This window comes from Alligator mississippiensis, chromosome 1 (genome assembly GCF_030867095.1).
Source record: "Alligator mississippiensis isolate rAllMis1 chromosome 1, rAllMis1, whole genome shotgun sequence".
NCBI lineage: Eukaryota > Metazoa > Chordata > Crocodylia > Alligatoridae > Alligator > Alligator mississippiensis.
Window position 1 is genome coordinate 150,694,056 of NC_081824.1, and position 25,586 is coordinate 150,719,641.

The following is a 25,586-nucleotide window of genomic DNA, read 5'->3' on the forward strand; positions in this document are numbered from 1 at the left end:
TGAAGTGAGGAAACCCTTGTACATTGTACCACCCTTCACAATTAGAGGTAAAGCTGCTCTGGGTGCAATTTTTCTGATCTATGATTCTTGCCATGTCTAAACAGCATCAGTGAAAAGTCACAGAATCTTTGAATGGTCCCATCCAGCCACCAGTTAAGTCAAATTTCCACTGTCTTAAATGGGAGCTAGATCAAGGCCTCATACCCCTTTTCCCTGTATCAAATATTCTTACTCATCTCTGAGGTGGATTTTTAATTAGCTGTTATCAGGCAGTGGCTTCCAAGGCAATGGAAGCAATGGATGAGAAATTAATGTATCCTCAATACCAAATAAGATAGGCAACTATTAATTGCAAAGAAACCTTGTCAATCTATGCTTCATTAATCTGCACAAAATGTTGCAGTCTTCTCTACCTCTCAGCCAGGATCTACAGCAGAGTGCTGCAATTTTCCTGTGTATTACTGAGACATCATCTTTACTAACTACATTTCTGTATGTTTTGGAATATTACCCTAAGCAATTAAAAACTAAACTATGATTGCCCAAATGAATTAAAAAATGCATATACAATGTATGCTCCTTGGCTTCTAGATGATGTTTGTTAATTCCCTAATTTGCAACATCCAGTGATTTACAGTGAATTAATACAATTCTCTTGTAATCCAGATTTTATGAAAGAATCTTTAGACATCTGCTGAAGGTTCCTGACAATGTAACTAAGAAAGAAAGTGATTATCCAGTAGCAAAGAATGAAGTATGAACAGATACTCCAGAGCACCACAAGATGTTATGGACCATTCTTGTTTCTGACTGCAGAAAGAGAGCTAAATAGCTTGTTAAAAATCAGGGCTGACCTGCAGACATTTTGTTTTACAGGATTTCTGAGGGACTTTGGAAATACCCAGAAGGCTGATAGGCATTAATACTACATGATGTTCAATTTTATAGAAGTATGTTTGTTACAATGTGTTCAGTTAGGGAATTTATAAAAATGTATTAAAAGGGCTAGTGTATTTTAAAGGGGAAAACCCCAGCAGGTATTTTAGCATTGCCACATACCCTGAAGAATGCTGTACACCACACACCAGCAGGAACCAGCTGCAGAGATGGTGACAGAAAGTACAGACAGACTGGTGCATCTGTTCTGCAACTGCTTTCTAAATCATTTCTGGTTGGTTAAATAAATGATGCTTAAATTTGCTTAAGTCATCATAGAGATACTGCAGATTCTGGGTCAAATATTACCTCCTAAATGATTTACAATCCTAAATCCCAATTTCAGAAGTGACCTAAAGGCATTTGTACATGACATGGGGATTTAATTCTCCCTAAATTGAAGTGGTGGTTTTTTAAAAACACTGCTTCAATTTAGGGAGAAGTAAACCCCTGTGTTGTGTATACCTGTGTCCGCCCGATCCTTACCTGCCTCTCCAGCAGCAGGGAGGGGAGAGCGAGCTGCAGGCAGGCAGAGCAGTCCCTGAGCTGTGGGGGGCAGGGGGGATTGGTGGTTCCCTCCATGGTAGCGGCACCCCTCCCACAGGCAATACCCACCTACAGGCACCCGGCTCGGGCAATCCCAGGGGGCACCGCAGCCGCAGAGGGAAGCACCAGGCCCTGCGCAGCTCAGGCAGGGAGGCTCCAGTGGGGGCAGGGGAGATCAGGCTTGCCGCTTTTTTTTTCCCTTGCTGTGGAGCCTGCCTTCCTGGGCTGGTGCTGGGCTGCCTGGCCAACCCCTGAGTCGCATAGAGCCTGGTGCTTCTCTCCATGGCTGTAGGGTAGGAAACTAAAACTCCTCAGAGGTATTTTACATTGCAGTGCTCCAAAGTTACTTGCTGCATCCCAAAGTCATTTAAGACACATTACACCACTGAATGTGCTACACTGGCTGGAATTAACGCACAATACACCACCAAATGTAAAAACAGCAATGCCATTAAAGTGATGCAAGAGGCATTTAACTCACTTTCAACCCTGTTTAAAGTGTCATCTACAAATGCCCTAAGAGCTGAACAAGCAAAACATTGTTGAAAGTCAGTGGGTCCATCTACATGTGCACTTTAATGTGCAGTAAAGCATCACAAAAAACCCATCAGCTTTCTCTAATGTGCATTAAAACAGGCTAATGCACCTTTTTCTAGTACCTTACAAAGGAGGTACTGATAAGGTTTTAAAAAACTAGACAAAAATGGTCAAAAGATATTTTGGCATTAATCCTGTAGTCATTATAGTGAAATGCACACCTCTTCTTCAGATTCATAAAAAAAAAATCTAGCCTCCTTGAGCACTTTGATAGTGCCTCCAATATTTCAGTGTCAGTCATTTCTACTGTCTGTAGTTTCAAGACCATTAAAAATGGAGAGGGTTATTAGCACCTGTGGAGTGGAGAGAAATAAGCAGGAATCAGGGAGAAGATACTGAGTCATGAAATCAATGGACTTTCTAAGCACTGCCTGAATAGAAATGCCACTGCCCCTCCCAGGCAGTTGAGTTTAAGAGGAGCAGGAATCCAAGAAGGGTGCAACTGCACAACTGCACCTCTCCCCCAGGTCCACCCAGGACTGAGGCAAACCTACATCCCTGGCAGCTGTGCTTTCGGAAATGCAGTGCTGTGTTGGACAGGCTCCTTTTTAAACTAGAAGCAGTGATGGGACCCAGAGGCCTTCAAGACTTGGGTTTGACCTTTGTACTCAGCTCAAGCTGCTTCCTTAGCTTGAATTGTAAGCGAGACATGCACCCAGTGAAAGAAGCAGGTGGAAAAAGACTGTCCCTGACTTAAAATGAAGCAAGAAGTCATCTAACTAAATTGAATAAATGTAACCTGGGCAAAAGAGGAACAGTCAAAGCAAAGCCTACCCCTGCCTAAGAGTGAAACGTTTACCTCAGAGTAGAAAATTCCAGTTAGAAAGGTGAGAGAGTGTACCCTTCAAACCACTCCTGAAGAGTTCCTGTCACTGATCTAAGATCCTGTCTCAACATCAGATGTGGGAGCCAGGAGCCCTGGACAAGACTTCACAGCCTGATCACCCAGTGAAGTTGTGTTCGTAACATTATGGGGTAGTGAGCATCTGCTTTAACTAGCTAAAAACCTCACATTTTTACCTGCTAATGGTACTTCAGTTTTAATTAGAATTGTATCTGTTAGGGTTTAATAAACTTGCTTTTAATTTAGGATAACCATGTCTTAGTCACCTTGCCTGGTATAAAACCCATTATAGCATCATAGGGATGCAACAGCAGCGTCACTGTGTTCATGTAGCACTATAAGCAAGCTGCTTGGCACGGGAGCAGGCTAATTGGGCCCAGAACTCAGAATTGCTAATTATCCTACCTGAACTCCCATGCAAATGCAACTACACAGGGTCTGGTTTTTGGTGTAAAAGGCAACCTGCCCAGAGCAGCACAATGTGTTTGAGGGCACTAGTTCCAGACACGTTATATTTACCACAGTGGTTCTCAACCTTTTTGGACTTGTAGCACTCCTTGTTAGTCTTGAGGCGAGTGGCACCAATTTTCAAAATCTGATTTATATAATATAGTGTTTACCTCCTTGCAGGGGGACTGAGCAGTGGCAATGGGGGATTGGCCAAGGATAACCCTTATCTACTTAGTTTATCTGCTAAATTCAGCACACCTTGTTACCCTGCTTGTGAATCACTGGTTCACTATATATACACACGGCCTGAAGCTCGTGACCATTGGCCTTGCATGGTAAACTTGCCATGTAGACATAGACTAAATCACGTTGAAAATGAGACTTAGGTGTTTCAGAAAATTTTACCTGCCAAACCCTGAGAAGGGAAGTTACACACACACGTACACACACATGCACACATATACAGACACACATGTACATGCCCAGACTCTAATATCTCTTTATACTGCCAGGGACATGTAAAGTTGTTGCCAAAGGGTCTTGTTCTAAAGAAAAATATCTTGATATGTCAGAAAGATCTTTTATCTTTAGACAATAGAAATCTAAAACTATAGAAGCTTTTTGGCCTTGTTGTTCCATTTTAACCTCTTTTTTTTCTCCAAGTGGTGACTTCCACAAAAAAGGAATGAAGTCTGCACTTGCCGAATTAGGACATATATGATACCAAAGTGTTTGCAATTACATGACTCAACAAGTGCTACCTCTTGGCTTCACTACTGCAGCCTTCAGTGTGTGAGGTTACACTTCATTGAGGTGATCTGGAGTCCATTTAAGTCAATAGTAAGACTTCCACTGCAGCTTGGTGGGAAAGGCAAAGATAGCTCTCCTTCTCCCTCAATATGCCCTAGTCCTGGGATGACCTGAGCCTAATGAAGCATTTGCAAAAATTAGAATAGTCTAAATTGCTAATGGCTTCTTCAGCAGCATACATTGCACTTTGAGCTGCTCAAATGTTGATTGGTGCTGGTGCTAAATTGAGTTGGGAGCAGTCACATCTTAAGGCTAAAAACTTTCTCTGACTGTCCCCCACCTGCACAGCCGTGACTTGCCACTAGAGGGCTGGCAAGCAGGGACCTGACTAGGAGCTACAGCTGCGAGTTGCCACTACAGGGCTGGTGCTCTAGGTGGGGGTGCGAGAGATGCGGTGGTGGTGGGAACATGTAGGTGGGAGGCAGAGAGTTAATGGGATGGAGGTGGGTAATGAAATGGGAGACAGCAAGGAAATGGGGATGGGAGAAGGGCAGTGAAATAAAGGAAGTCAGCCCCTGAAGGATAAAATAAAAATAAGTAAAAACATGTAAAAAGAAATAAGGGGGAAGTAAATTAAAGAAGGTCTTATGTTTTAATAAATTGGGATTTGGGATTGGGGTGTGAGGGGTGCTGGTTGCACTCCTTGGAGCAGCTAGAAGGTGGGAGCAGTGAGGGAAGATGTTTTGGGGGGAGCTAAAGCCCCTTGCCCAGCAAGGAAGTCCCAGTTCATGGGAACCTGATCTAGCCATCTACCTTGTTCCTCGAACAAATTCCCTAAACCGCAATCCTGGACCTGTCCATGCCCTGCAACCTGGCTAGCTGGCACGTGGTCTGTAGGCTGTTTACATGGGGTTGCACCCCTGGGATTGGAAAGGCCACACCCCTGGGGGCAGGAGGGCTAGTTGGCTTGGTGCCAGAAATGCCACATAGCAGTAGAGTTCAGGGGTGGAAAGTTTATCCATACAGAACAGGAGGGTGTGGGATGAAGCTGCATCCTGTGATGCCGAGAACTGCAACTTGGGCAGCTCATCTGTGGGGAGTGGTCACACATTAATGGAACACGAGCTGAGTAATACAGATCAGAGATAAACCTGTCCTGGAGTGGTGTAACTTTAAGCCACCTAGAGTGTGCATAAAACTAGTTTCAGGTGTTAATGCGTGGACAGTTCAGAGGTTAGGAGCTCCAGGAGCTACCTAAAATTAATGTGTAACAAGGCTCCTAGAGACTCTGGTAGCTGATGTTATTATATATTTACCGAAGCTAGGGTTAGTATTTAATGAATGCTGGCAACACTACATTTAGCTTCCAAAATACCCCTATTACCCCTACACTAGAGTGTCATGATGGGGCTACGTAAAACCAGATACACACTCCTAGGAAAATTAAGAATTTCCTTGCACCCTGAGAGTGCTTGGCTACTTGTTTAAGGTAGTGCTGTACAAAGGATCCTTTTTGACACAAGTCAACACTTATTTTGATAACAAGATGCAGTTTGTGGGAAGGAGAAAGAACAAGGGGGAAAGAAGGAAGGAAAAATTATTTTTAAAGTTACATACACTTCTATAAACCATGGTATGTTAGTCAAATAGGTTATAACTCATACATGCTGATGTAGCTTAATAGCAGACCACTAACCAGTAAGTTCCTGATACGAAACCTATAACATATTTTAGTAGGGACCTGGCCTGTCCCCACAGTTACCAGGGTAATGATCGCCATGGTGTTTCATGGTCCACAGGACCCCCGCTATCCTGGCAGCAGGCACCAAGCCCACAGGCAGGCAGTACATCCCCCATATGCTCACCCTCCGGGCAAGGCAGGGAAGCAGCAGGAGACACACTCCCTGCATGCCCATCACCTAGGTGGGGCAGAAAGCAGGAAGCCATACTCCACTTGAACCTGGAGCTTGGACAGGACCAAGAGCAAGCAGCTAGCATGCCCGGCACCACCTAGAGCCATGAGGCCATAGCTGCAGCCAATGATGGGCCCTGCAGGGGCACTCAGCACCTGGCAGTGCCTGCAAGGCACGTGGGGGCATGCAGGGGGTCTGGGTCAGCTCAGGTGATCGTTTCATAGTTTCATAGTTGGTAGGGTCAGAAGGGACCTGAGGAGATCATCTAATCTGACCCCTGCCATGGGCAGGAAAGAGTACTGGGGTCAAATGACCCTGGCCAGATGTTCGTCCAGCCTCCTTTTAAAGACCCCCAGGGTAGGAGCCAGCACCACTTCTTTTAGAAGTTGGTTCCAGGTCGTAGCCGCCTTGACAGTGAAATAGTGCTTCCTAATGTCTAGCCTGAAACTACTCTCCGCTAGCTTGTGTCTGTTGTTTCTTGTAACTCCCGGGATTTCTTGGGGGAACAGGGACTCTCCCAATGCCTGCTGGTCCCCCTTGACTAGTTTGTAGACTGCCACCAGATCCCCTCTCAGCCTTCTCTTGTGAAGGCTGAACAGGTTCAGGTCCCTTAGCCTCTTCTTGTAGGGCTTGCCCTACTGACCCCTGATCATGCCAGTGGTCCTCCTCTGGAGCCTCTCCATATTGGTCACAGCCCTCCTGAAGTGCGGCACCCAGAACTGGACGCAGTACTCCAGCTGCAGCCTGACCAGTGTCACATAGAGGGGGAGGATCACCTCCTTGGACCTGCTTGAGATGCATCTGTGGATGCATGACAAGGTACGGTTGGCCTTCTTGACACTGACCACGTCCCCACACTGTCGGCCCATGTTCATTTTGGCATCAATAATGACTCCAAGATCCTTTTCTGCACTGAGGAGAAGGGAGTTCCCCAGCCTGTAGGTATGCTGCTGGTTCTTCCTCCCCAGGTGCAGTACCTTGCACTTGTCAGTGTTGAAACCCATCCTGTTCTCATCTGCCCACCCCTGTAACTTGTACAGGTCCAATTGCAGTCTATTCTTCCTTTCTAGCATGTCCTCATCCCCCCACATCTTAGTGTCATCAGCAAATTTGAAGAGGGTGCTTTTTACCCCTCGTCCAAGTCACTGATGAAAATGTTGAATAGCACGGGTCTGAGGACCGAGCCCTGGGGGACCCCACTGCCCACATGCCTCCAGGTTGAAAATGACCCATCCACCACCACTCTCTGGGTGTGGCCCTCCAGCCAGTTAGTGACCTATTTGACTGTGTAGGTGTCAATGCCACAGTCCTCTAGTTTTTTAATGAGAATGGGGTGAGAGATAGTGTCGAAGGCCTTCCTGAAGTCCAGAAAGACTATGTCCACTGCTACCCCTATGTCTAAGGATTTTGTGACTTGGTCATAGAAGGCCACCAGGTTGGTCTGACAGGACCTGCCTCTAATGAACCCATGTTGGTTGCCCCTAAGCATAACCTCCCCTTGTGGACATGCGCCAGGATAATTCTCTCAAAAATCTTACCCAGGATCAGGGTAAGACTAACTGGCCTATAGTTTCCTGGGTCCCTCTTCCTCCCTTTTTTGAAAATGGGAACCACATTGGCCCTTTTCCAGTCCTCTGGCACCATACCAGAGCAGCACGAGTGCTCGTAAAGCGGTGCCAGGGGTCCCACAATGACCTCTGCTAATTCCCTCAGCACTCTGGGGTAGAGGTCAGGACCAGCTGATTTAAATACATGCAGTTCCTCCAGAAGTTCCCTGAGTAGGTCCTCACTGACCCTAGACCTGGGTGCATCTCCCCCAGGGTCCGAGGGGGTCCCGGCGGGCGGGCTGATCTGGTCCCTGCTCAGGAAAATGGAGGCAAAGAAATTGTTAAATAGGTTAGCCTTGTCATCTGGTGCGACAACCAGATTTCCCTTATAGGGCAGCACCAGCCACAGGAGAGGGGGAGGAACTAACCAGTGTAGGCATTGGGCCATGCTGCCACTCTCCAACAAAGCCAAGGATATCTCATTAGAGACCAGCCTGAATCTGGCTTGCATGACAGGAACTTGCCACCCTGTGGATGCTAGATGTCAGGTATACACAAGGACCTCATGGGGGTTCTTAGTGCCTGTGGCCCCAAATTACCCATAGGTGTTGGCTCAATACAGGCCCACCGTATGAATCTGGCTTATGACTGGCGGGTGAATCTCAAAGAGACTTAGTTGCCTGAGGAGAAGGTGGACATATACTGCAAGGCCAAAGCTAGGCCCACAAACAGATGATGGACATGCTTATTTATGTGGTATTATTTTATTCATTCCGAGGAGGTATGGACATCGTTGGTGGTAAACATTCACCAAAATAACAGGGCTTGACCAGCCCACATTGGTCCTAGATCATTCTGTTTTTCCTTCCAAGTTGGACCTTTTCTTCTATTACATGAAGGCAGGCACCTAGGGGACCAGGCACCTACCCTGATACCATCACAGGAATACCTGAGTGGAAAGGAGTGAGGTATAAGGAAGGCAGAGCCCCACAGCAGATGCCCAGGTACTGAGACCCGAGCCCATCTCAACATACCCCCCTCCAGTCAGATACTACCTCCTGATATCCTTTTCATTAACATCAAGTCATAGCAGAAAGGATATAAATATAAGGAGGCAAAACACCCATTGGGAGTATGGCACCTGGGGCCCCACCTCGGTGTGGCCCTTTGGCCTGGGTCTCACTATACATCTCTTCGTGTTTTGTCAATGGAAGTTGAAGGCCTAAACAAAGTACTTCTTAAATACAGAACCACCTGGAGCCTGCACATTAAATACTTGATGTAAACAATAGTAAGCTGCTTTAAAATAGACAATAGGTCTGATTCTGATTTCAGTTACACCAATATAAATCAAGAATAACTCCACTGAAGTCAAACAGGTATAAATGATCTCAGAATATTTATGTAACTTCCATTTTACCCAAATGTATAAAGCCAGAAGAGCTTGTATAATCTATCTAATGCCTTTATATCATATTTTAAAACAACATTTCCCTAGTTAAAAGAAAGTAGGAATAAAATGATGAACTAAAATAATAACCCCTTTTATTTTTTGCCTTTATATATACTTGATGTACACTTACCTTTCCATTTCCATTAATCACCACCAACTAAAATAATACAAAGTCTTAGGTAATGCTTGAGGTAAAAATTGAGCCTCGAGCAAATTTCACAGCTAAGTTATAAAGTCCTTGGGGGAAAAGGGTTTTCATAACAGAAGTGTTGCTGACACAACCTTAAGTATAGTGATGCTGGCAGGTCTTACGGCTGCATTTAAGTGCATGTGCAAAGTCTTTTAGTCTGAATATAACACCTAGAGAAAGAGAAGGCAGTTTGCTGTCAAAGGCATCATTTTCTATCTTTTCATGTGCAGATTACAGCTAGAGGGATATGTAATTGCGATCAGTAAAGTCTCTGGACAACCCCTATTCAGCACTTTGCATTCAAGCAAAGTTTCTTCTGAAGTGGGTAAATGGGAATTGTGCCTAAAAGCAGAGTTCTGAACAGAGTCCTCCACATGTAATACTTGTACAGTAAAAACCCAACAAAATGGAGATGATAGGAGATCATAAGAGCAGGTGGTTATATACATAAGGGGCTGGGATTTTAAGTAAAGTGATTGCTATGCTTTCAGCAGGAAATTACAGATGCCATTTGCTACATTGTGAAGAAGGGCACAGAATGCTGCAATAATGCAGAAGGCTAGTCTCTCTTAATTTCACTCATACTATTTTATGTCATGCTTCAGGTCTTTAAAGGATAGGCTTGATGCCAAAACAGTAGAAAATAAAAGGATGAAGGTGAAAGAGAACAAGAGTTTACAGAAATCCATATTTTGGCTTGAATACCTGTCCCTCCTCCTCTATTTTTCAGCATCTACAAAGAAACCTAAATAATAATACTTGGTGCCTCTAATGCATTTTTCTTGTGAGTATCTCAAAGAGCTTTGAGAAGACTAATTAGCTAAAATCCCAAATAGCCTTTTGAGATAAATTGGAAAAAGTAGAATGGGGGCAAAGCTTTTTTTGTAATATCTTTTATTGGACCAATTGTATAGTTGGAAGAACTGTTGGGCAAGCTTTTGGGCATCAAGTGCCCTTCCTCAGGTGACCTCAGGTTTTCCTGGTCCATTTCTCAGATACAACAATATTCCAAATCTACTACAAAAGGTATCACTTCATGCAGTGCTGAAATACAGCCATCTATGGGGCAGAACATTACAATGGTTTAATATAAAAGCAACTGCACCAAAAATGAGTGTAAGGCAAGCAGTGAATATCACTGGATCCAGTTGGATCTTTACAAGCAAGTGATATACCTTCATGAAGAGTACTATGGACCATTTATGTTCAATATTAAAGTGCCAGCAGTACTACTCTCCCTTGGCACCTTGTTACATGTCTTGTTTTAGCACTGTAGATGAAGGCATGAACAATTTGAATCACCAACATCACTTTCAGAAGATCACCAGCATCACTTCCAGAAGCAGGCACATGTTTTCTGTGTCTTCATAACAAGCTAATTCAAAACTCTGTAATGCTTCACAAGTGGGTTGCATTCTTTTTTTGGCACACAGGACAATGCCTTATTGTAAAACATTGTATGATGTATCATATCATTTTAGTCTTTACTCCTTTGGAAAATATTTGGGTATGAATTGAAGAGTAAACTCTCTCACTGTAATAACAGGTTGTCAAGTAAATTTGTTTTCTTAATATGGAGTCTTGTATTGTCATTGTTAGAAAGCCTATATTAAGGGCTAAAACCTATTCCATAAGCCTAACTGGCAATTAGACAGCCATATTACCATAGTTTTAGACATTTATTCACAGTTTACAATTCAGCTCTGGGTGTGCAAGCAGCCACATGCCTACTGAGTGTGCCCTGAAAGGCTGTGCTTTGGTTGGGTAGGTATATGGCATCCAAGTATGCGTATAAGACCAGGTAAGTCAAGAAATGTTAACCAGACAGAAACCCATGATTTGCAGGTATTAGTTGCAGGAGGAGGGCAGCCCTCCCATCTTTTAATCCAACAGCTTAGTGTTTAGAGAACTTCTTCAAGGAGCAGAAGGCACAGTTTCTAACCTACCTCACCCAGACAGGATTAAGACTGCTTCTCTTGTTTCCCAGTATAGTGATGTCACCAGCAAGCCACACATCAGGTATTATTCAACCCCTTCTACAGTTCTCCACTAAAATCTGAAACTGCATATGTCCCCAAACCTGTGGTTACATGGCTGCATAACTGCCATTTAGGCCCACAAAGTGAAATAAGATTTAGCCCTAAGTGTCCTTCCTCTGCCATCTTTGCTACCCCGTTTCAAAAACCCTGATGTTTCTTCCCTGTGTTCTAGCTGCTCTCTTGCCAATCTCCTGGTACAACATTTTTGCTGTAGCAGTTCATTCGCTATCCCAGAAGTTCATAGAAAACACAGTGGAACACTGGGGTGCAAGTAATACTGGAGCGATGATATGTTTAATACTTCTTGTACCTCATGCAGCAGTGTGAAACATTTAATGGAGATGAAATGTTTATGGGTTGCAGTCATACCTCCCTCAGCTGTGTTCCCCTTGCACCTCAAAAGCTGGATACAATTTAGTCAATATTGAGGGCTACTCATTGTCTCATGGACTTCATATGGGTGCATCTACATGCGCAATTAATTCAAAGCAATAAACTCCAGAGCATTTTGAGCCAGAGTAAAACTACTCCCAGGTACAGAGTCTGCATGTGTGCCAAGGACAGCATCAATTTCTTTTCATCAGGAAAACAAATGGAAGTGTGGGATCCCTGCTTAACACCTCGGGACAGCCAGTAACTGACATTCAGGAAAAAACTGAACTCCTGAATGCCCACTTTGGTTTGGTATTTCACTGGACCAAGGGGAAAGTCAAGTGAGATAAGGCTCATAGGGGACATGGCAGGACTGACAGCCTCCCCAATACCAATTAGAAAAGCTAGACATTTATAAGTCAGCAGGGCTGGATGGACTCCATCTGAGACTGCTGAAGGAGCTGGCTGAGGTCATCGCAGAACCCCTGGCAGAGCTCTTTCAGAACTTGTGGTGCACACGGGAGATCCCTGAGGATTGGAAGAGGGCCAACATTGTGCCCATCTTCAAGAAGGGGAAGTGGGAGAACCTGGACAACTATAGGCAATCAGCTTAATCTCCATCCCAGGGAAAATCCTGGAAAAACTCATTAAAGAATCTGTGTGTGATACACTCGTTGAGGGTATGATTCTGAATAACAGCCAGCATGGCTTCATCGCAGGTAGGTCTTGTCTTACCAATTTCATCTCCTTCTATGACCAGATGTCTTGCTACCTGGACATGGGAGACAAGGTAGACATTATATACCTAGATTTCCAAAAGGCTTTTGATCTAGTATCCCACAATATCTTTGTGGGAAAACTGGAAGATTGTGGGCACAGCTGCTCGATGATTCAGTGAGTGGGAAACTGGCTACAGGGTAGGACCCAGAGAGTCCTCATGAATGGATCTGTGTCATCCTGGTGCAAAGTGGCCAGTGGTGTCCCTCAGGGGTCCATGCTTGGACTGGTGCTTTTCAACATCTTTATCAATTATTTGGATGGGGGAGTGAAAAGCTCACTGGCCAAGTTTGCAGATGACACCTTGTTTTGGGGCAAAGTGGTCCCGTCAGAAGATAGGTTGCAGATACAGGCAGATCTGGACAGGCTTGAGAGTTGGGTGGACCAGAACCAGTTGAAGTTTAACACTTCCAAGTGTAAGGTGCTCCATCTGGGGGCAAACAACCCTCAACATACATGCAGGCTCGGTGGTGACAGTTTGACCTGCATCACAGCCGAAAGGGACCTAGAGGTAATGATTGACCATCATATGAATATGAAACGTCAGTGAGAGGTGATGGTCAGCAGGGCAAACAACATGCTGGCATGCATCAACCGATGCATCTCATGTAAAATTAAGGAAGTGATACTCCTGCTGTACTCGGCACTGGTGAAACCACAGTTGGAGTACTGAGTCCAGTCCTGGGCAACACACTTCAATAAGGACATGGAAAAACTTGAGAGGGTCCAGAAAATAGCCACCCATATGATCAGAGACTTCCAAGGCAAGCCATACGAAGAAAGGCTGAGGGACCTGGGCCTCTATAACCTAAAGAAGAGAAGGTTGAGAGAGGACTTGATAGCGGCTTACCACTATATCAGAGGAGTGCATCAGGAGCTTGTTGTACAACTGCTCACTAGGGCACCCCTGGGGAAGACCAGGACCAATGGAAACAAACTCCTGGAAGGCTGCTTCAGGTTTAATACCAGGAAAAACTCCTTCACAGTCAGGGTGTGCAGACTGTGGAATAAACTCCCTCCAGAGGTGGTGCAGTCACCTACCCTGGAGGCTTTCAAGAGGAGACTAGACAGTCACCTTGCTGGGGTTGCCTAACCCCAGTTGTCTTCCTGCCTAGAGCGGGGGGACTGGATCCAATGATCTGCACGTTTCTTTCCAGCCCCTAAGAATCTATGAATCTAGGAATTTGAGCCAGGGCAGAACAGTTTACATCGGGGCTGCTTAGCCCCAGGCTCTGGGTGGTGGCATCAGGCAGTGGAGGGGCTGGCTGGGGCACAAGGGTGCTGAAAGTTTGGAATCATGTGGTTAGGCATCAGGCAGGAGTCTGGCCCCCTGCTGGCTGGGCTGACTAAGAGAAATGTATGCCATGGTCAGCATCTACACATACATTTAAACATGGTTAATTACTCTACCGTAAGATAGTGTTATCCCCAACAGTACTATCTTATAGCAGAGTTAATTAGTTTACTATGGCCTAATACTGTTGCATGTGTAGATGATGGTGCTTTACTCCACAGCTAATTAGTCTAGTTAAGCGCACATGTAGACATGGCCCCTGAATACTAAACTGCATTATTCAATAGACCCTCAAATTCTTTGATGAATTCGATGGCTGTGCAGTGTGAACTGTCCTGCTTTCTTCCTTCCCCACCCTGTTGTCTTAAGGGATGAATTGTGTACTGTGAAGAAGAGACAGCCCATCCATTGTTCCTCATCTGAGGAATCATCTTGGCCTTTCCAGGACTGAGAAAGAGCAGGAGAGAGGAGGAGAAGCAGACCACCAAGTTCCCTTATCACACTGTTAGTCTCTTTTCAAGGAACACAATTTAAAGCCAAGAAGGGACTCTGGATTATTGGTGTGAAAAGGAAGGTGATATTGGCCAAGCATTATTTAAGCATTTTATGACTATATGAATGTAAAGCCATTAGTCTCTGTGTGCTTAAATTTTATCCAGGAAAAATATGCATTTTATCTTACAGGCCAAGTTGCTTTAAAGTTTTATTTCTTGGAAAGGCATGAATTAATAAAGATTCATATTGTGGACTTCCATTTGGTATTTATGTCCATCTACTAGGAAGCCCCGGAGGTAGTAAATCAGTCAGACATTTTTAATAACTCTCCAGTAGAACCTAATTTACTTATCTGCCAATACTGTAAAAAGTTTATTGCTGTGTACAAGTAGCTCCACTCAATATGGGCATATATACTTACTACAGCTAGGGTGATTAAACATGCAGGCACTCCCTCCAAGTTGTTAGTGGTTTGTATTTATTAGAAATTATCTTATGCTCCTGAATCTTGGTTGGCATTGCTCAGTATATTATATGTGGAAGTTGTAGTCCATTGTTTATAGCAAATGTTGCACAAGCATTTTTATTCTAAGGGTCCTTCTGCACATGTAGGTAAAGGCACAATGGAATCTAATGCACAATCGACACAGTCATGCCTCCTGTCATGACACATGTACATGGCAGGAGTTGGGATTGTAGGATCTCACATTAGATCCCATAGCACCATAACATGGGTTCAGGGACAGCTTGGGATCAGAGTCCCAGGCTGCCCCTGCACTGGATCCCATAGCTGCTAACCTCACGACGTGTGGGGCTCACAGCAGTGGCAGCTGGAAAACATTGCCCCCACTGTGAGCCTCCTAAGCCTCATTCCATCGCTGCTGCTACAAGCTCTGCACTTCATGAGGCTCATGGTGGTGGCAGAGTTCTCCCCTCTTCCCCTGCTGCGAGCCCCACAGTTGACAACGCTGCCTCTGCTGTGAGACCTAAAGCTGACAAGGATCGGGGGTGGGAGGGGGGGGCAGCATTCTCCCCACTGAAAGCCCCACAGCTGACAAGATTCACAGTAGGGGCTGCGCCAAGAATGCTGTAACTAATATGAGTCCTGTCAGCTGTGGAGCTGGGAGCTGGTGGTACGCCCCTGTGGCTGGGAGCTGCTCAGATGATGGAGCTCCTAGCCACAGGGGAACACCTGGCCAAATGTTCAGTGGCATGATTAGAACAAGCTTGTAGCATGTGTAGATGAAATGGGGGCCCTAAATTGAAGTGGTGGGTTTTAAAAAACACCACTTCAATTTAGGGCCGATTAACCCCCCATGTAGTGCACCCCCTGCTGATTTACCTGCCTCTCTGGTGGGGAGGGGAGGGCAAGCTGCCAACGGGCATAGCGATCCCTGGGCTGCGGTGGGGGAGGGAAGGGTGGGGCTGGTACTTCTGTCCATGGCAGCGGTGGCCTCCCCCACCCAGGTGGCACCCACCCGCAGGCACCCAGCTCAGGCAGTCCCAGGAAGCACCACAGCCACAGAGGGAAGCACCGGGTCCCCATGCAGCTCAGGCAGGCAGGCTCTGGGGGGGGGCGGGGGGGGTGAAGATCAGGCTTGCCACTTTTCTTGTGCAGAGCCTGATTTCCTGGGCTGTTGCCAGGCTGCCTGCAGAGCCCCTGAGCTGCACTGAGCCCAGTGCTTCGCTCCATGGCTGTAGGGGCAGCAAACTAAAACTCCTCGGAGGAGTTTTAGTTTGCTGTGCCCCAAGTCATTTAAGGTGCATTTCGCCACCGAATTTCCTATAGCAGCTGGAATTAATGCGCAATATGCTGCCAAAGTGTGCAAACACCAACACCATTAAAGCAGTGCAAAAGCATTTAACCCACTTTAAAGTGTTGTGCGCACATGGCCCTTGTTTTGTCTACACTCGGCCTTTGTAGCTTATTGCTTGTTTTATCATATCATTTTAACTGGTTGAATGTGTCAGTGGCAGTGGTGATCACTTATGGTTGAGGATGATCACAAATTGTCACAGCTGCCAGATCACCCACTTGTCCCATATCAAGGGTGAAGTGGCCATCATGCGACTGCTGCCCATGTGCAGGTCCATGACTACAGGCTCCCAGCAATCACTTCATTTGTCCTCATTATCATTTGTCCATTGAAGTTATGGGTATTGGTATTGGTTATTGTACTGGAAGTTGGACTAGTGGGAGAAGCCTGAGCATGATTTGCTTGATGCTGTGCATTGACAACTGCATGGATCTTGGCAGAGATGAAACCTGTGTCTACTGGCAAAGAGATCCAAGACAACTGGGGTTACTCTTCCACTGGAGCCTACATCTGCCTTCACAGCTATTGAATAGTATGCCTTCTGCATCCACCTATACCATGACTGATGTCTTTGTGCTGTGCTGGACTGGTCTTCATCTAATACTTTATCTTTGACCTTACCACCATGGGGGACCCTACCAGGAGTACAAGGCTCCTGACAGTGTTGCTCTTAAGGTCATCAGTACTCAAAAGCCTCTCCATCCCATCAAGGTGGCAGTCCATGGAGAGGAGACTGAACGTGTAGCTAGGTCACAACTTAATGTGTGATTAAGTGGTTAATCACACCTTAAGTGCAATATGTAGAGGGGGCCTAAGATGTCATTTTGGTTGGTTATAATTAACTCTATCTCTTAACTTTCCAGCTGGAATTTGGCAGATTTGAGCAAGTTACTTCATCACTCTATCTCAGTTCTGAAGACCTAACATGGATTAAATAATACTACATACTTCTATGAAAAAGGTGCAGGTGCAAAACAGAGAAAAAAAAACAATTCTTGTTCAAGTCAGGAGTTGGATAATATATAGTAACATGCATAGGAAGACTTATTATGACAGCAATGGGCTGTGTATCAGGCTCTAGATAAGATATGAGGCTAAACATTGAATAATAAGGGTAAAAAGGAATATTAAGCATTCACTGTACTCTGTTCATGTGGTGCACCAGAGGGGACAAAGGTTCTGCAAAAAAACAGCATACATTGAAGTAATGAATACCTGCATTATACTGTATAGCACAAGGGGCAGAGTTAAAATTGCACGGACAATCTTAACTTTCTCATTTTTCTAATATGGAGTGTTGTTACTTTGCAAACTCGAATGTTCTTTCAATATAGTTTCATCAGTTTGGAATTTTATTAATTCATTTGTCACACAATCCTATTTCAGTGACTACTTTTCCTTGTATTTTAAACTAGAGAATAGCTGCTAAGGGGCCATAACTGGCTTACAAGAGGGCAGAGAAAACAGTTTCCTGGCTTTCTTTGCACAAAGTGAAGGCAAAATATTCCAACAAAGAGTGTTTTGATGATATATTATCACTCAGGTCTTCATCATATTTCCCAGTAATGGTGCTATTATATTTCTTTGATTTTTTTTATTATTACACTCAATGGCATCCTAGAGCAATGCATGAATTTATCAGATTGCAGTGATATGGAAGCTTTCATTTCCACTTCAGTGGTTTCCTTATCTATTGGCTGCCTATCATTTTCTTTCCTTCATCATCATTGTCTTTTTTTTTTTAAAGCAACTGTTTGTTGAAAAATGAACTCTAGATGATACTGGTGAATTCTGTCTGAATGCACTTTTTTACAATTGGGTTCTGATTGTTCATTGGAGAATAGCGATGAAGGAGAACCAGACTAAAGCCAGCAACTGAAAAGGGGAACACAACATACCCACTGATTTTCTGTGGAATGCCTCCAAAACCAGCCTTGCAAAACCAGCAATTGCAGGTGACAACCAACATGTGACATGACCAAAGAAGTCAGTGTACAGGCCTTAAACACAATGGTAAAAAATAGTGTTTTTCTGCTGCATGGTCTTGAAATTATTATTATCTTGGTGAAAAGATAATAAAAATAATAATAAGAGACAGATAGCTACCTATTTACATGAAAAGCAATAATGGTAGTTCTAAAAACACAAAAAATGCCTCGGGTTTGTCAGACAAGGTTTTTCAGGTAAATGTGATATCTTTCATTAGACCAACTGACTAACTGGAAAAATTGTTCTTTGCAAGCTTTCAGTCACAAACACCCTTCTTCAGGCATAGGGAAAGACTGTTGTTGTTTTGTGTTCTCCTGGATGGAATAGAAGCCAACATGCAAAATACAGGTCTGTGAAAATGCAGGTGCATGGCTGGCAGTGAAATATCTCAGGTTTGTCACACATTCACTTGCAACAATTCCAAATCTTTGGAGGGCAGTGACCTATTAAAGTTAGTATGTGTTAGGAGATAACCCTCATCTGAAAGAGAACAACTTTGCAACACCAGGAGAGCACCTAACTTGTGCTAAACTGCATCAATGTATATCTGCTTGCATTTTAACTGCACTCAGTAAGTTAAGTTGAATGTGTGATGCTGGCAGAGGTTACGCGGGGGGACAATGACAGTCAGTGTCCTGCCTATGTAAGCATTGTTAAAAAGCACTCAAGGGCCACGTCCAGATGAGTGTGGCTGTGTGGTATGTGGTACTGCAGACATGTCTGTGGCAGCACATACTGCACATTCAGGTGCTCTCTGCACTGCAAGGTAGCAGTGTGGGAGGGTGGTGGATGCAGGGCCAGCGTGCACCACCCAAACTGGAGCCTGGCCGGCCAGAGCCATACTCCAGCTGCCAGCCAGGCTCCACTTGGCAGGATCGCTGCTGCTGCAGCCCCAGAAGGTCCCCATGATCCCAGGTAAGTCTGCTGGAGCCAGCCCAATGGTGTCCCTAGCCTCTCCTACCTGACCCAGGGTAACCTGCCATGCACCAGAGGGCGTGTGGCACAGGCATTCTCTGGGGACAGGTAGCAGTGGCATAAGGTGTGCCTCTGCTTCTTGTCCCCAGGGTAACAAACATCCACACTCATGTGGATGCAGCCAAGGGGCGCATCCCCACGTGCAGGGGTGTGTGCTTGCAGTGGGGAAAAATGTAGTGGCACAAATTTGTGCTGCTACTTTTTGCCACTGTGCACACCCCTGCATGTGGGTTTTGGTCTGGGGCAAAATGCCCCACTCCAGGAAAACTGCTGTTTCCCTGCACTTCCTGGCTCCCAGTGTGTTGCAGGAGCCAGGGGACAACTAGAGGAGGGGAGATGCTCTGGCTGGCAACCAGAGCATCTCCTGGGAAGACTGAGCCTCCGTGCCTGTCAGCACATGCTCCTGAAGCATGTGCCATATCGCTTTTTTTAATGCAGTTTTTTTTGCTACCAGGATTTCCCAGTAGCAAATTTTGTTCCCACACTGCAGGAGGTTTGTGGCACCACAAACCACATATGTCTGCATGCCTGGATCCAGCCAAGAGATCCAAGAGGGCCATCTACCCCCAGGCCCTGCTACAGAGGAAGGCAAAACCCCCCACAATCTAACTATGAGGTAAAATTCCTTCCTAATCCCAATTGTAGTGATCGGTCTGACCCTAAGTGGAGGGACAAGACCTTCTACCCATGAACATTAGGATTTTAATCCCAGCTGGAGCACAGCCCAGAGTGGTGTCTTACTAGTGCAACTTAACATTTGCCACCCATGGAAAGGAGAATCCATGGGTGGCTCGCAGCTGCAGTGCAACTGCCCCAGTGGCAGTTTTACTAAACAGTATTACTAAACACAGTTGAAACACAAGCAGACACACATTCAAGCAATTGAGCATGTATTAAGTACCCTTTTTGTGTTTCAGAGATATTTCCTTGTGCGGGGGTTGTCTCCTAACACATACTAACTGTAATATGTCACTACATTGCAATGACTTACAGCTGGTGCAAATGAATGTGTAAAGAGGCCCTGTGACACTACCCTGAATTACTAATACAACAGTCCCTGTTCAGTTGTATCAAAAAAAACAGAGAAATCTAGTAGGACCAAAATATCTTGGTGACCCCTCCTAAAACCAGTAGGAAGGTAGAACTTGAAGTGGAACTGACACAGGAGGACATTGTTATCCAAGTTTAACAACCGCTTTTTTATCACTCGAAAGTGGTTAGAGATTGATCATTAGTTAACAAGCAGTCCAACATCTGGTTTTTTAGGAAGGAAATAGTTTAATGCATGTTTATGAGTGGCTGGCACTCAACTCCCATTGATGTCGATGTTAATAAAGCTGATCATGGAGCTGTAGCACTACCACTTGCTTCACACATAGAAGAGGAACAAGTATTAAAATCAAAAGTCCCAGCAATCTCAAATGATTAGAAATTAAACTGAACTCAAATCAAGTAGAAACCAAAACATGCCTCTACCAGCCAAAAGCCTGTGTACATTGTCATGGAGGAAGAGTTGAATCAGACAGAACGCTACTCAGAAGAGTTCAGTTGGATAGTACCTGTACCTGGTTTGTGATAAAGATAAGGAATGTTTCCTGGTCTATCCTCATAGCTATTTCCTAGGGCTGTGCAAAGCTTCAGGTGCTGATTCGATTTGGAGGAGATTTGGCCCAATTCAGCAGCTGAATCTCTGAATCCGATTCCAATCATGAGACCAATAAAAAGGTCCAAATCAGTTCAAAGGTCTCTGAATCAATCTGGAAAGATTCAGCGAGCTTTGGTGATTCAGGTAGTCCCCACTGGCTGCCACAGGGAGCTGGACCTGGACTCCATGCTGGTAAGTAGGGGGTGGGAGGGGCGCTAGAGGAGGGTGGAGGGAACCTTGGGGGGACCCCCGGCCAGGCTTCATCCCCTGCCTGCTCCCCCAGCTCCCTTGAGCACCCCCAACCACCCCCTTCCCCCACTCTCCCAGCCCCTCCATGGCTGCCCCGCCTGTTCCAGCTCCCGGCTCTTAAAAAAAAATAAAATAAATAAAAGCCCCCGCTCACTGGGGCTGCCAGGTGTGGGGACAATCCCTGCTGCCCCCCACTGTCCCACGCTGCATGGGTGGGGCTCTGCCACGAGCCCTCCCCCCACCCCCATGACTGCCCTGCCTGGCCCCAGCTCCTGGTTCTTTAAAAAAAAAAAAAGCCTCCACTTACCATCTGCTGCAGCAGCCGTTGGGGCTCCTGGGGGCTTGTGGCAGAGCCCCCACATGGTGGGGAGCAGTGGGGGGTAGTGGGGATTGCCCCCCTGCCTGGTAGGAGCCGGTGAGTTCAGGGCTTTTCTTTCTGTATTTTTTTTAAAGAACAGGGAGGTGGGGTGGGCAGGACAGCCATTGCCGGGACTGGGAGAGCAGGTAGGGGATGGGGCCTGTCTGATTCAGAGATTTGGCCTATTAGGCAGTGGCTGAATCCACAAATCAGATTAGGCCAAATTGATTTGGGATAGTGATTCGAATCACCAAATCAAATCACTGTCCCCCGAATTGGCCAAATCCAAATCTGAAGCAAATACTAGCAGCTTCGCGCAGGCCTACTATTCTCTGTTTTCACATAAAATAACGTCATTCAAGAAGCCTAGATGCTAGGCATCCCCAGCCATCATTTCTTTAGTCTATATCCCAGATACTTCAATTCCTTAAGAGCACGGAGATGAGATTCTGGATGCAAGTAACAGCAGGGACATGTGGAAGTGTTGACCCCCAGAGGTATTCTGGGAACCAAGAAAGGTTTGAAGAGCCAGTCTCACCAAAATTAAATACAAGCATAAATGTAGAGATATTTTAATAGCAAATTTAATAATGAAGTACAGATAAGATATATGTGACTGTAACAGTACAAGTATGGCACATCAAGCAAATGATTATAATTTATAAAATGCACATTTATCCAAAGAAATATTAACCTTATTCATATTTAAATAAATTAATCTTAACATTTTTAAGTCCTAAAGTCATAGACAAGCCTCCAGGAGGTGGCCCGCCTGTTATGGGAAAGGAATTATTACCTACAGCTCAGAAACTAAGTTTTTAAAGAAGTGCTAACAGGGTATATGTGCTGGTGAGCAATTCAGCAAGAACTGCAGGTTAAGACTGATGAGTGAAATCCTGAGGTGGACCTCTATTACCTGGTTAAATGTCAGAAGTTCAATCTCCTTCCTTCCCTTACCAGAATAATATTAGTTTCTTCCAACAGAAGGCATATATATCATCTTCAGCATGAAACCAGGTAAACTACATTAGAAAAGAAATGATATAGTAGAGTAAGGTTTATGGAAACAAGAAGTGGTGTCTGATTGGTCTAACCATGACACATTATCTGACTGTGATATGTTTAATCTTCTGCTACACAGATACCTATTAAGCAACTTATTGTCTTATGGGGCATTTTTAATAGCCCTTTCCAAAGGGATGACTAATGGGTTTTCTTACTGCAGTGGAATAGTCCAGTACATTGCAAATCTTTGTAAGTGCTAGAAGAGTAACAAACTCAGTAATTTGTCATCTACAATAAAAATTACCCATTGAAACTTGACTAAAGACAAACATAAGAAGAGGTATTTTCCTATGCATTCCTCACAACACATTAGTTCATTAGTGATATGAAATAACTTATAATAAGCACTTTAAAAAGATCATATTAGAGACATGCATATTCTGGATCCAGATCAAGTATCCCAAATGTTCATGGATATTTGGAGGTAATGGTTTCTTTTAGAAAAGCCAATTAAAGAATGGTGCCAGTTCCAAAATTCAGATTTGGTTCCAAATTTAGATTCTTAAATACCCATTCAATACCTGTTCAGATCCAGGGCTTTGGATAATGTCTGTCTCTAATTCAATGATAACCATCTTAAAATTCTGGTATGGTCCTTATTTAATATGTACATTATGTGGGCAAACAACCCTAGCAAAGAGGCCCTTCCATGAATACACTATTTCAAAATGTGCACATCCCATAAAAGTTCCAAAGATGATTGTGTATTAAGTGTCATATTACACGTGATCCAATTATGTATCTGGTTGAATGAATATTCATAACATTAGGAAGACATTTTGAAATAATTATTGAAATGCAACTAAGTTAAAAAGAGTGCTGATTAAGAAATGCATCTGATTTTTTTTTCCGTATTTGTTTAACCTGTTTACCTTATCAGAAGTCAATTCATAAGTTTTGAGACCAGAAGAAAGCTGAATGATCAGTCAACCCAACATCCTGCGTAACATGGGGCCTAGAATGTTACCAAGTCTTTCCTGCATCAAATCTATAACTTCTTTGTGAGCTATATCAAAGCCTTTAAAAAGAGACATTATCTTGATTTAAAGTGATGAAGAATGCATGCCATCCCTAGGGAAATTGTTCTAAAAATGCATGTTTCAGGAGATTAGTATACTTCAGGGCTGGGATATCAGTTAGGATGCAGCTCACAGCATGAAAGCTATCACAAATTCTGCCATAGTCACCAGTTAGACTGGGGTGGCCAAGTAGCTTGGACAGCATCTATGTTTGGTATGCAGGAGATCGGGGATGGGACAGGCAGCACCATAGCAGGTAGGGCAGGGAGTAGAAAGCAAAGCAGCAAGCAAACTGGGCAAGGAGCACAGGGAAAGGAGCAGAAAACAAAATAGTAGATCAGGCAGGGGAGGGGGATTGGAGTGGCATTTGGCAAAGTTGCAGGGCTAATTTGTGGCACACCAGCCAAAAAGGTTGGCCCACAGAGCTAGACAATGGCTTCCTTGTTAATCAGCCATTGTGGCTTCTGACTGGAAGATACTAGTCAGCCTAGAGCAGGTTTACCTATATATATGCTATAGGTTGTTTGTACAGCTCCCCAAACACGCTACGGGAGCACTTTATAGAAATAATAATTGTTGGCAGACATGTAAGAAGACCTATTTGCAGATCTGGGTGCCTTCCTAGCTCTGCTGTTGACTTTGGCCTGATCCAAAGCCAATAGAAACATTCCCCAAAATTCTGATGACCACTGAATCAAATCCTTGCTGTCTGACTTCTTGGTTTAATTTCCTCATCTGTCTAGTTACTGACTGTATCTACCACACAAAGAGGAGGCAAGGCTTAATTAATTCATTAATATTGGTGAATTTCTTGGGATCCCTGTAAGGAAGATGCTGTGTATGTATGATGCAATTTTTGTATTGTGGTCCATTTATGGGTATCTTTAGCGTAAACCAGTAGTCTATACCCCATTTTTTTTATTTGTAGTAATTTTGCAGAATCTTACAATAAGGATATTGCATAAAAATAAAATAAAAAAACCAAAACAAAAAAACAAAACAAAAAATATTTTTGTTTGCCCAATTTGTCTAGGACATCACATCAATAAGCTAAATGCTGTGAAAGGAAAAGGTTACTTTTGGTGCTGATTTCCATTTGCGTTTTTTTGTGTCATTATTTATATGTTTTTAGCCTTGGTGTTTTGCCTGAAACAGGATTTACCCTAGTGATTTTTATTCTAGCTAATGCAGAGCTTTTACAGCTTGTAAATGTTTGTGCATGTATAGTCCAGGGAACTGACTAAGTACCAGTGCCTACCTCTCGGATATTTTAGCTATGGCATTATCCCCGAGGAGTTGTTTCTGTTGGCACCTATAGAAAGTCTTGTGCCCGATGCGCAGCCCACCAGACAATTCTACCTCTTGGGATGAGGATTTGTGCATCATAGTATTTCTTCCTTACGGAAGCAGGGTTTTGGCTGTTTTCGTTAGTGAATTACTTGATGTACCCTTCCTGAATGCAATAAATACACCTTCAGGGCCTATGCCTGCACTGCTGGAAGCACTGCTAATAAGCTCCATTTTCTCTGGGCAAGAAGTGGAAGAGGAAATTTTAATTGGAGAGTCTATATGGCCGGCCTAGCTGGGTTCATTTTTCTTTAAGGTACCACTGAAAGGATGTATACCAACACTAGGGAGATGTCTAAGAAAATGATGATGTGCACTAACAATATTCCAATTAATTAATGGTAAATGACACCTTAAGAAAACATTTGATCCACTACCATCTGCTCTGAGCTGTGGCAGTTCTGCAGCATGGGGTGAGTCTTAGCACAGAAGTCATGAGTAAGCTGGAGCTCCCCGGCTGCTCTGTGAAGCAGGTGGCAGTGTAGCTGTGAAAAGGGATTTTTGAAGGACATAGGAGTTTACTAATTAAAAAGATAAATCTCCTGAATTGCAGTACTATAATTACATTGTCATTACAGCTAACACAGCTAAATTAACTTACAGGAGCACAGTTTTTGTGTTACCTTACTATATTTACATAAAAATCCCTTCATCCTGTAGCCCCATGCCTGCATTGCTAGCTTGTTAATACCATATGTTGCTATCTGTACACTCCGCTGGGCAAATCCAGTCATCTTAATAATCCCAATAACTACACCAGAAAGTCCAGCACATCGATTTTGGTCATATGGTGCCCTCTTTCCTTAGTGACACTGAAGTCTGACTCACTGTCTAAGTTCAGATCAGCTATCAGAACTCATCTTTTCTCCTTAAATAATTACATTTGGTATTTTGTGCCACCGTAAGCACTACATTCTTT